The sequence below is a fragment of the Ascaphus truei genome, chromosome 19, assembly GCF_040206685.1.
Source record: "Ascaphus truei isolate aAscTru1 chromosome 19, aAscTru1.hap1, whole genome shotgun sequence".
NCBI lineage: Eukaryota > Metazoa > Chordata > Amphibia > Anura > Ascaphidae > Ascaphus > Ascaphus truei.
The window spans coordinates 24062070-24071468 of NC_134501.1; the positions used below are offsets into that span (position 1 = coordinate 24062070).

The window sequence follows — 9399 nt, forward strand, 5'->3', positions numbered from 1 at the left end:
GAGGAGGGACCTACAGTAGGTGCCACGGTCTTCTGGACCTCAACCACGTGATCACTTAGTGTAGTGTTTATGAGGTCTAGAACCAAAAGACTACCGGCGCTTCGCCGCAACTTACCCCGCCGCTGCCGGCCCCCTTCGTCACTAAGGTTAGTGCATAAACCCCCTACCCTAAGCCCTAACCCATAAACCCCTTAACCTAAGCCCTAAAGCAATAAACCCCCTACCCTAAGCCCTTACCCATAAACCCCCTACCCTAACCCATAAACCCCCTACCCTAACCCATAAACCCCCTACCCTAAGCCCTAACCCATAAACCCCCTACCCTAAGCCCTAACCCATAAACCCCCTACCCTAAGCCCTAACCCATAAACCCCCTACCCTAAGCCCTAACCCATAAACCCCCTACCCTAAGCCCTAACCCATAAACCCGCTACCCTAACCCATAAACCCCCTACCCTAAGCCCTAACCCATAAACCCCCTACCCTAAGCCCTAACCCATAAACCCCCTACCCTAAGCCCTAACCCCCCTACCCTAAGCCCTAACCCATAAACCCCCTACCCTAAGCCCTAACCCATAAACGCCCTACCCTAAGCCCTAACCCATAAACCCCCTACCCTAACCACTAAAACTCCTTAAATTAACCCCCTACCCTAAGCCCTAACCCATAAACGCCCTACCCTAAGCCCTAACCCATAAACCCCCTACCCTAACCACTAAAACTCCTTAAATTAACCCCCTACCCTAAACAATAATAAAACTTACCTTAGAAGCGGCCGGCGAAAGGGATTCCATCGGCAGTATGGCTGCAGTGGAGTGTTTGTCTGCGACCAATCGCCAGTGGTAATTTGGTTGCAGTGAAACACCAAATGTCCCATACCGGCGGTCAGGCCCCCCTCCCCCCATGACGTGAAGTAGAGCATATGCCACCTTCATTCTGATCTCCCCCAAGAAAATTAGCAGCAATTAGATAAAAAGATGAACTGAATTATGTAGACACATGTATAACAGAAACTCATAGCCAAATTAGCGATCCGCTGTATAATAATGTATGTGTTATGCATCGTCACAGAAGGCGGGTGACCTTCCAAGAGAGGTCAATACATTGCTCCCAGCGACTCTCCCGCCAGCAGAACCGAGGCCCGCAGTATAACGGGGTAAGGGACGAGCCACAGGCAAAGGGTCCGGAGGACGGCAGTGGCAGGAAAATGGTAACACGTTCCACTGCTGGCTGTATGGCGGCAGACACTGGTGGCGCGTTTTGCCCCTCACAAAAATGTAGGAAATATATTGGCGTAGTTACGGATGAGTTACGGATCTCAGTAAAGTCATCTAGGACAGGTGACAATAAAACATGGAGTTCAGGAACTCAGTAAAGGCTGTGTTTATCTGGTAGTGTTAGGACCTGCGAACTGCGTCTGCCTTGTCGTGGCTCGCAAGCTTACAATGCTTTGGCCAAAGGGTTAAACTAAATGACCCTTTTTCAAGAGACTATATAAGTATGTTACTGTGTATTTTTGTCATATTGGATGTAGCATTGGGCTTCTCTGTCGCTTGTTGTATACATTTGCCACGCTCAATAGCTCTCCTTTTTGACACTTATATACATATATATTTTGTGGGGGCTCAGCGGTTCCTAAAATGAGCTTGCTGGGGTTCTGTGTGTTGTTTGCCATTTTAAACCCATCAATGAAACAGACAACCTATGGAGGATGATAAGGGTTTGAAAGGGCAAGTGGACAGTCCCCTAGCTTTAGAACCAAGTACATACAGTAAAGGCTTTATCAGAGTCATCTGGGTTTTTACTATTTAAAGAACTCTGACTCCCATAATAAATATTGGCATCAGTCTGTAAAAGATACATGTAGTATAAATACTGTGTGAAATGTGTCAAAATGTACTCACCTGGACATGAACTTCCTCCCCACATGTAAACTCTGTTCCCCTTGACTTTTGTGGAAGTGTCTTTGTGTTTCTTGTTGAAGGGGGAAAGGGGAAACCTGTAAATTCTCAGCAATGTCCCAACAATGTGGAAATGGAAACAGCATTTGGTGGAAATAAACAAAATGGGCTCTGGAAATTAATCTTTATCAGGACCAAGCAGACTTAAAAGTCAATTCGTACATAGAACCTTAGTGTTTCCCTGATCGTAGCTTATTGTTGTTGTCTGGGGGACATCCGAAATCGCCTCTTCACCATCAAACAACGAACATCAAAAAAAAAATCTACTCTTGTTCGCTGCATTTTTCAATCATAAGTGTCTTAGTTGAATCTTTCAACCACTTATTTAGCAGAATTCTTATCAAACGCACGTAGTGCGTTTGATAAGAATTCTGCTAAATAAATGTTGGAAAGATTCAAGTAAGAGATTTATGATTGAATAGAGTGGCGAAATAGAGGAGATTTTTTTTTAAAAGAAGGGCACATTTTTTTTGAGTTCGGATCTGCCTCAGATTGGCCGGTGCCTTTGGTCCGTGGATCTGTCTCTAAAAGTGCGATCCGCCTTTTTCTGGTTTTTGTTTCTATCACGGACAATCCACATGGCGGATTCAAATTCCGAGGTCAGATTGTTAAAAATCCGCATTGAGATATATCCGAGGGAGCGGGATCTCCCTCTCTCTTTCCCTTTCCGCAGATTAATCCGTGTGTGAATTTTGAACAATCCGGTAAGAGATAGTGAAATCCGCAGAATGGATGCGTAAAAATCTGTCCGGGTCGTATCCAATGGCGGTTTTGGATGATTCCATATGGACGTAAACTGGAACAATCCGTCAACGAATTACACCGCAGAACGAATTTTGAATGGTAATTCCAGGAAACGGATTTTGACAGTTCAGCCCATCCCTAATAATCATATCCCCTGCAGTTCAGAAAGTATCTGGATGGTCTTTTTGTGTCATCCAGAAGACGTGGTCTCATTCGCCCTATCTGTCCTCTTTCTGTTCATCACATTTTTATTACTTCTCCCCCAAATCTATTCCCCCTTTTACGTACACCAACCTCCTGTCCATTACTGACATATTTAATGGTAGTGCAGACTGGTGTTTGTCTTGAATTAGGGTTTTTTTTATTTTAGACAGTGGTGTGGATCTGTAAGGCGAGATGGGTCTTTTGGTCCTGCACGTCTCTCTCAAGTTTAAACAGCTGGTTCTGTTTACAACCCAAGATAACTGTATTTTGGGGTCTCACTGGTCCACGTGCCTCTTCCAAAGCTTTACTGTTCATCTCACCATCATTCAAGATTGTAGTTGTCATCTTGCCCATGAGCAGAACTAGACGATGAGATACCTTTAGTTTAACCAACATGAAATTAATTCTTGATAGACATACATTGTATCTTTTGGACATTCAAGTCTTTCCCCTGGGGACATCGAATTCTAGTATTCCTACTGATCTAGAACACTTTTATGTTCATGGTTGTGACATCTTTTATTGTCCCTAGTGTAGAAGAAATATATAAAGATTGATGACTGAAGATTCCAAGAGAGGTCCCAGGTCTGGGTATCATATATCTGATGCGGATACGTAGGATTTTGAGACGTGCAAATCCCAGCCTCCGTATTGCAGCAGGCTCCTCTTCCCTCGAAAGGGTTACAAATTAATATTAAGCTTCGATTATTTTCATCTATTAGAGAGTAACAAAATCCAACCCAACTTCACTAATTTTATGGTAACTTTGTCTCTTTGCTCTCAGCTTTACAGTCGCAGGTCTCTCCAGCTGTGAAGTGGTTAAATCCCACATTTTGATATCTCTACCCAGAAATATCAGAAAGTGAAAGGTTAAATCAATATGGAGTTTTTACATTGCTTAAAGGGCATTTGCATCAAAGCATCCATGAATGCAATTCACTTGTTTAATGAATTTTTTATGCTTATTTAATGAATTTCACCAAGGCTCTATGTTTTTTCATAAAACGGATAAGGACTTCCAGTTTTATGAAATAATAAAAGTGGAAGTGAAGTTATTAAATGAGCAGACTCATTAGTTGGCGAGGTATATCCGTATATGAAAGTCTTCAGCGCAGTATGGAATTATTATGGGGGGTGGGCACGTTTGCGAAATCCGTGACTCGTTATAAATAGTACTGTATTTCAAATACGCCGTCAGTTAAGATATCGTGAAATGACTGAACCAGGGTTTAATAATTATCCACTTTACTGTTATTTTAATAAGCTCCTTTGGCATTTCCTTTAGGACACTGGCTGTATTATTCGATGTTGAAACATTGTATCTGGTGAGCATACTGTATGTATGAAAAAGAGTTTATTGGTTTGGAGGTAATATTTATTGTAGCAAATGATAGCGGAGTTGTAATTACTGTGAACACAAGCGAGCCATGAAATACAGTCGCTGCAATTTGTATGTTTTTTCATACAGTGAACACCTATGCAGGTGCATAGGGGCTGTCCCTGTGGCCACAATTGGGAATCTTATTCCAGAAACCACACAGGCGGCCATGTTTTAAGACCCCGGGTAAAGATGTACAAATTTACCATAATTCTGTTTCCAATTATAGTTTTTTTTTCTTGAACTTGCCAAAAAGTTCGAATTTTCGGAAAAGGATCGAACTTTTTATTATTATTTTATATAAAGAAACAATACCAAGAGCCTGAAATATAGGATATATATATACACACATATATGGCTAGAATGAGAGAGAGCTAGAATGAGTGTGTGAGAGAGAGAGCTAGAATGAGTGTGTGAGAGAGAGCTAGAATGAGTGTGTGAGAGAGAGCTAGAATGAGTGTGTGAGAGCTACAGTAGAATGAGTGTGTGAGAGAGAGCTAGAATGAGTGTGAGAGAGAGAATGAGAGAGAGAGAGAGAGAGAGAGAGAAAGAGAGGGAGAATACGTGAGAGAAAGGGAGAGCAAAAGAGAGACAGAGATACCAAAATGAGCACTCCCTTTTCGAGTCTGTGTCCCTCACTCATCAATAAATAATTGATGCCAATCAAGTGCTGAATGCTGCCTCGTTCTATACATCAAGTGACTGAGCGCATTGTATAAATATGATTATTATTTCATTGCAGATTGTGCAAAATCTGGGTGTACAGCACAGTCTTACAGGCACAATGTATCCTTGTCCCAGCAGCTTGTAATCTCATTTTGAGTTTGGAGTCACGTACAGAATGCTGCGCTGATTCCAGTGTTGCTGAATCTTAAAGCCGTCCTGTAAATATATATTACACCTAGCGCGGAAACAAAACCGACGGGAGGATGTTCTGATGAAATGGGACGAAGAATGAGAAAATGGAAGAGACGGTCTGACCCAACCCGGGCTCTGAGCCAAGTAACTGGACACGCGTCTTCCCACGGATCTCCGAAAGACGCACATCGTGGCGGCTTTTGGATAGAGACGGAAGCCAAACATACACCATGTGGCTCAGCGGCCTGACCAAGCAAGGTCAAAATAGCCCAGTTCAATTAGCCAAGAAGCAAAATGAATATTTAATGCCTGTAGAGTCCCCCTTGTTTAATATTTGATGCACATTAAGACATCTTGTGTAAAACATTAACAACAAATTGAAATAACAGGTTAGTTGTGGGGTGTTTCGTGTTTTTTTCCTCTCGACATGAGATGCCATCTCTTAACCCCTAAACTACCAGAGACAGTTCAGGGAGGACGGCCCATGTTTGCTAAGCGCTTTTCTGCGCTGGAAGACTCATTACCGTCTGTTAACCTACGCTTGGAGGTGTGTTATTGCAGAAAACTAATTATTAAGAGCAAACTCAAGAAAAGGAGTTTCCTTGGGCTTGTTACAGTATATAGTAGGCTCTGTTGCGCGTGCGGGCGCGCGCCCAGCGTTGCACGTGGTATGCACGTTTAGTTGCTATAGCGCGTGATGCGCGTGGTTAGGGGGCGTGAAGCTGTCACATCGTTAGGCCGCGCTGTGTTTGGCTCGCGGCGTGGCAGCAGCGTGAAAACACAATTTTCTTGTATTTTCTCTGGCCTGCCGCGCCACCGCTCGCGGCTGTGCGCACACGCGTCCCAAGTATACAAAAGTCTGGCTAACACAGCCAATTATAATTGACGCGCGTGCATGGCAGCGCATGTGCGCGCAGTATATTACAGCCCTTAAAGTGGCAGGTAGGTGCAAGACATCAGGGACATTACGCACCGACTTATCTTTCCCATATTCAGGGCTGGGGAAAAGTTAGGGCTCTGCTGACACACAAGGAGTGCTGAAAAATGCCAACACAACATACTGCACGGGTTGTGTGTTGTTTCTTACACTTCATGGCGATTTTGTCGAAGATCAGTTGGCATTTCCGTTTTTTGAATATTCTCTCATTTTCAGATATTCTGTCCCTTTATCAAAAATGTCCCACATTTTCCGAATTTTTGTTGCCGATTTATTTTGCGAGCTTTCGAAAACTCTCTCCAATTTTCCCAGTTTGTGTGTGTGCTAAATTCAGAATATTCTAAAATGTTCCACATTTGGGGGGGGAGATTGGGGGGTGAGACGTGAATTTTCCACTTTCGAATTTTCAATCGTTGAAATAGCAAAAAACAAAGGGAGTGGCGACTTTTTTCAATCTCCAACAGATTCGTGAATGTTAGGAAAATACGTGAACTACACTTACGGCGAATACAAATCTCTGAGTGCCCACTCACACTTACTGAGAGTTCTCAGGAGCACAGCTGAGGTTTGTGTGGAGTTTAAGACGATGCGGTGAGATTCGATGGCGTGCAATGTCTGGGGAAGGTCGAGTTGACACAAGCATTTGCAGAAAGGGCACAAGATAAACACTTGCAGAAGGAAATTAGAATAGTTATTGAGTTCCCACTGTGGTTAATGGTTGCGTGGAAAGAAAACATAGCCCTGGCAATGAGAGACACGTTTTCTAACACTCTTTCTGTTTGGGAAAGGAAGTAAGGAGAGATCGCTACACATGGCAGCTTGCGATGTTTAATGCCTCGGGGGCTCCCAGCGCGGGCCCCCCCCCCTCCAAATCTGTGAAACTTTCCCCTAAAAGACGTTTATTGTTGTTGAAGAAAAACAAAAATAAACGTGTTAAGAATAACTGTCCTGTGCTGAGTCCGCCAGCGAGCGGAGAGGAGGCGGTAAAATCACCTTATTTGGTTTCGGAATTTAAAAAAAACATGGTCCAGTTAACCTCTTCAGGGCTAGGGGTGACAGGTGTCCAGTATTGAACCGGACTGTCCTGTATTTGGACACTGTCCAGTAAAACATTAGAGGTAATACTGGACATGTATGTATGTATATACCGGTATTACCTCTCTGGACGTGTATGTGTATACCAGTATTACCTCTCTGGGCGTGTATGTGTATACCGGTATTACCTCTCTGGGCGTGTATGTGTATACCGGTATTACCTCTCTGGGCGTGTATGTGTATACCGGTATTACCTCTCTGGGCGTGTATGTGTATACCGGTATTACCTCTCTGGGCGTGTATGTGTATACCGGTATTACTGTACCTATCTGTGCGTGTATGTGTATACCGGTATTACCTCTCTGGGCGTGTATGTGTATACCGGTATTACCTCTCTGGGCGTGTATGTGTATACCGATATTACCTCTCTGGGTGTGTATGTGTATACCGGTATTACCTCTCTGGGTGTGTATGTGTATACCGGTATTACCTCTCTGGGTGTGTATGTATATACCGGTATTACCTCTCTGGGCGTGTATGTGTATACCGGTATTACCTCTGTGGGCTTGTATGTGTATACCGGTATTACCTCTCTGGGCGTGTATGTGTATACCGGTATTACCTCTGTGGGCTTGTATGTGTATACCGGTATTACCTCTCTGGGCATGTATGTGACCGGTATTACCTCTCTGGGCGTGTATGTGTATACCGGTATTACCTCTCTGGGCGTGTATATGTATACCGTTATTAACTCTCTGGGCGTGTATGTATATACCGGTATTACCTCTCTGTGCGTGTATGTGTATACCGTTATTACCTCTCTGGACGTGTATGTGTATACCGGTATTACCTCTCTGGGAGTGTATGTGTATACCGGTATTACATCTCTGGGTGTGTATGTGTATACCGGTATTACCTCTCTGGGTGTGTATGTGTATACCGGTATTACCTCTCTGGACGTGTATGTGTATACCGGTATTACCTCTCTGGGCGTGTATGTGTATACTGGTATTACCTCTCTGGGTGTGTATGTGTATACCGGTATTACCTCTCTGGGCGTGTATGTGCATACCGGTATTACCTCTCTGGGCGTGTATGTGTATACCAGTATTACCTCTCTGGGTGTATATGTGTATACCGGTATTATCTCTCTGGGCGTGTATGTGTATACTGGTATTACCTCTCTGGGTGTGTATGTGTATACCGGTATTATCTCTCTGGGCATGTATGTGTATACCGGTATTACCTCTCTGGGCGTGTATGTGCATACCGGTATTACCTCTCTGGGCGTGTATGTGTATACCGGTATTACCTCTCTGGGTGTGTATGTGTATACCGGTATTACCTCTCTGGGCGTGTATGTGTATACCGGTATTACCTCTCTGGGTGTATGTGTATACCGGTCTTATCTCTCTGGGCGTGTATGTGTATACCGGTATTACCTCTCTGGGCGTGTATGTGTATACCGGTATTACCTCTCTGGGCGTGTATGTGTATACCGGTATTACCTCTCTGGGCGTGTATGTGTATACCGGTATTACCTCTCTGGGCGTGTATGTGTATACCGGTATTACCTCTCTGGGCGTGTATGTGTATACCGGTATTACCTCTCTGGGCGTGTATGTGTATACCGGTATTACCTCTCTGGGCGTGTATGTGTATACCGGTATTACCTCTCTGGGCGTGTATGTGTATACCGGTATTACCTCTCTGGGCGTGTATGTGTATACCGGTATTACCTCTCTGGGCGTGTATGTGTATACCGGTATTACCTCTCTGGACGTGTATGTGTATACCGGTATTACCTCTCTGGGCGTGTATGTGTATACCGGTATTACCTCTCTGGGTGTGTGTGTGTATACGGTTGTAGCCTCCCTTCCCCGTGACTAAGGGAAGCGACCCGTGCTGCCGTGACCTGTGTGACTTACAGGAGGCCTAGGCCTCCGTCTCTGGGAGCCTGGGTGGTGTCGCTTATGTTTACAGCGCCTCCACCTGAGAGGGATTCTAGCACAGCAGGATAACCCCTCACAGGAACTAATATAGCCAGTAAATACACACACAGGGTACAGTATATAACAAGGGTATTTATTCAACACATACAAAACAATAATACTAACAGTACACTAAATATACACAGTGTATTACCAAACCCCAACCACCACAATGTCCACCACCGGTGAGATCTCCCCCACAGTTATGAGGGTGCTTTGGGCACCTAACCACCCCGGTATCCCAAGTGCCAGGCCCGCACCAAAGAGTGTGTGTTGAGTAGCGCTACCCAC

At 44.3% G+C, this 9399-nt stretch overlaps 1 protein-coding gene across 1 annotated transcript in view; it reads left to right on the forward strand.

Moving 5' to 3' along the window:
- Positions 1-5531, forward strand: part of LOC142470188 (uncharacterized) — a 24116-nt gene extending 18585 nt beyond the window's left edge. The window contains exon 4 of the mRNA XM_075577165.1: positions 5030-5531. The gene's annotated coding sequence lies outside the window, so the exon portion shown is untranslated. The remainder of the gene's footprint in view (positions 1-5029) is intronic.
- The last annotated feature ends 3868 nt before the right edge of the window (positions 5532-9399 follow it).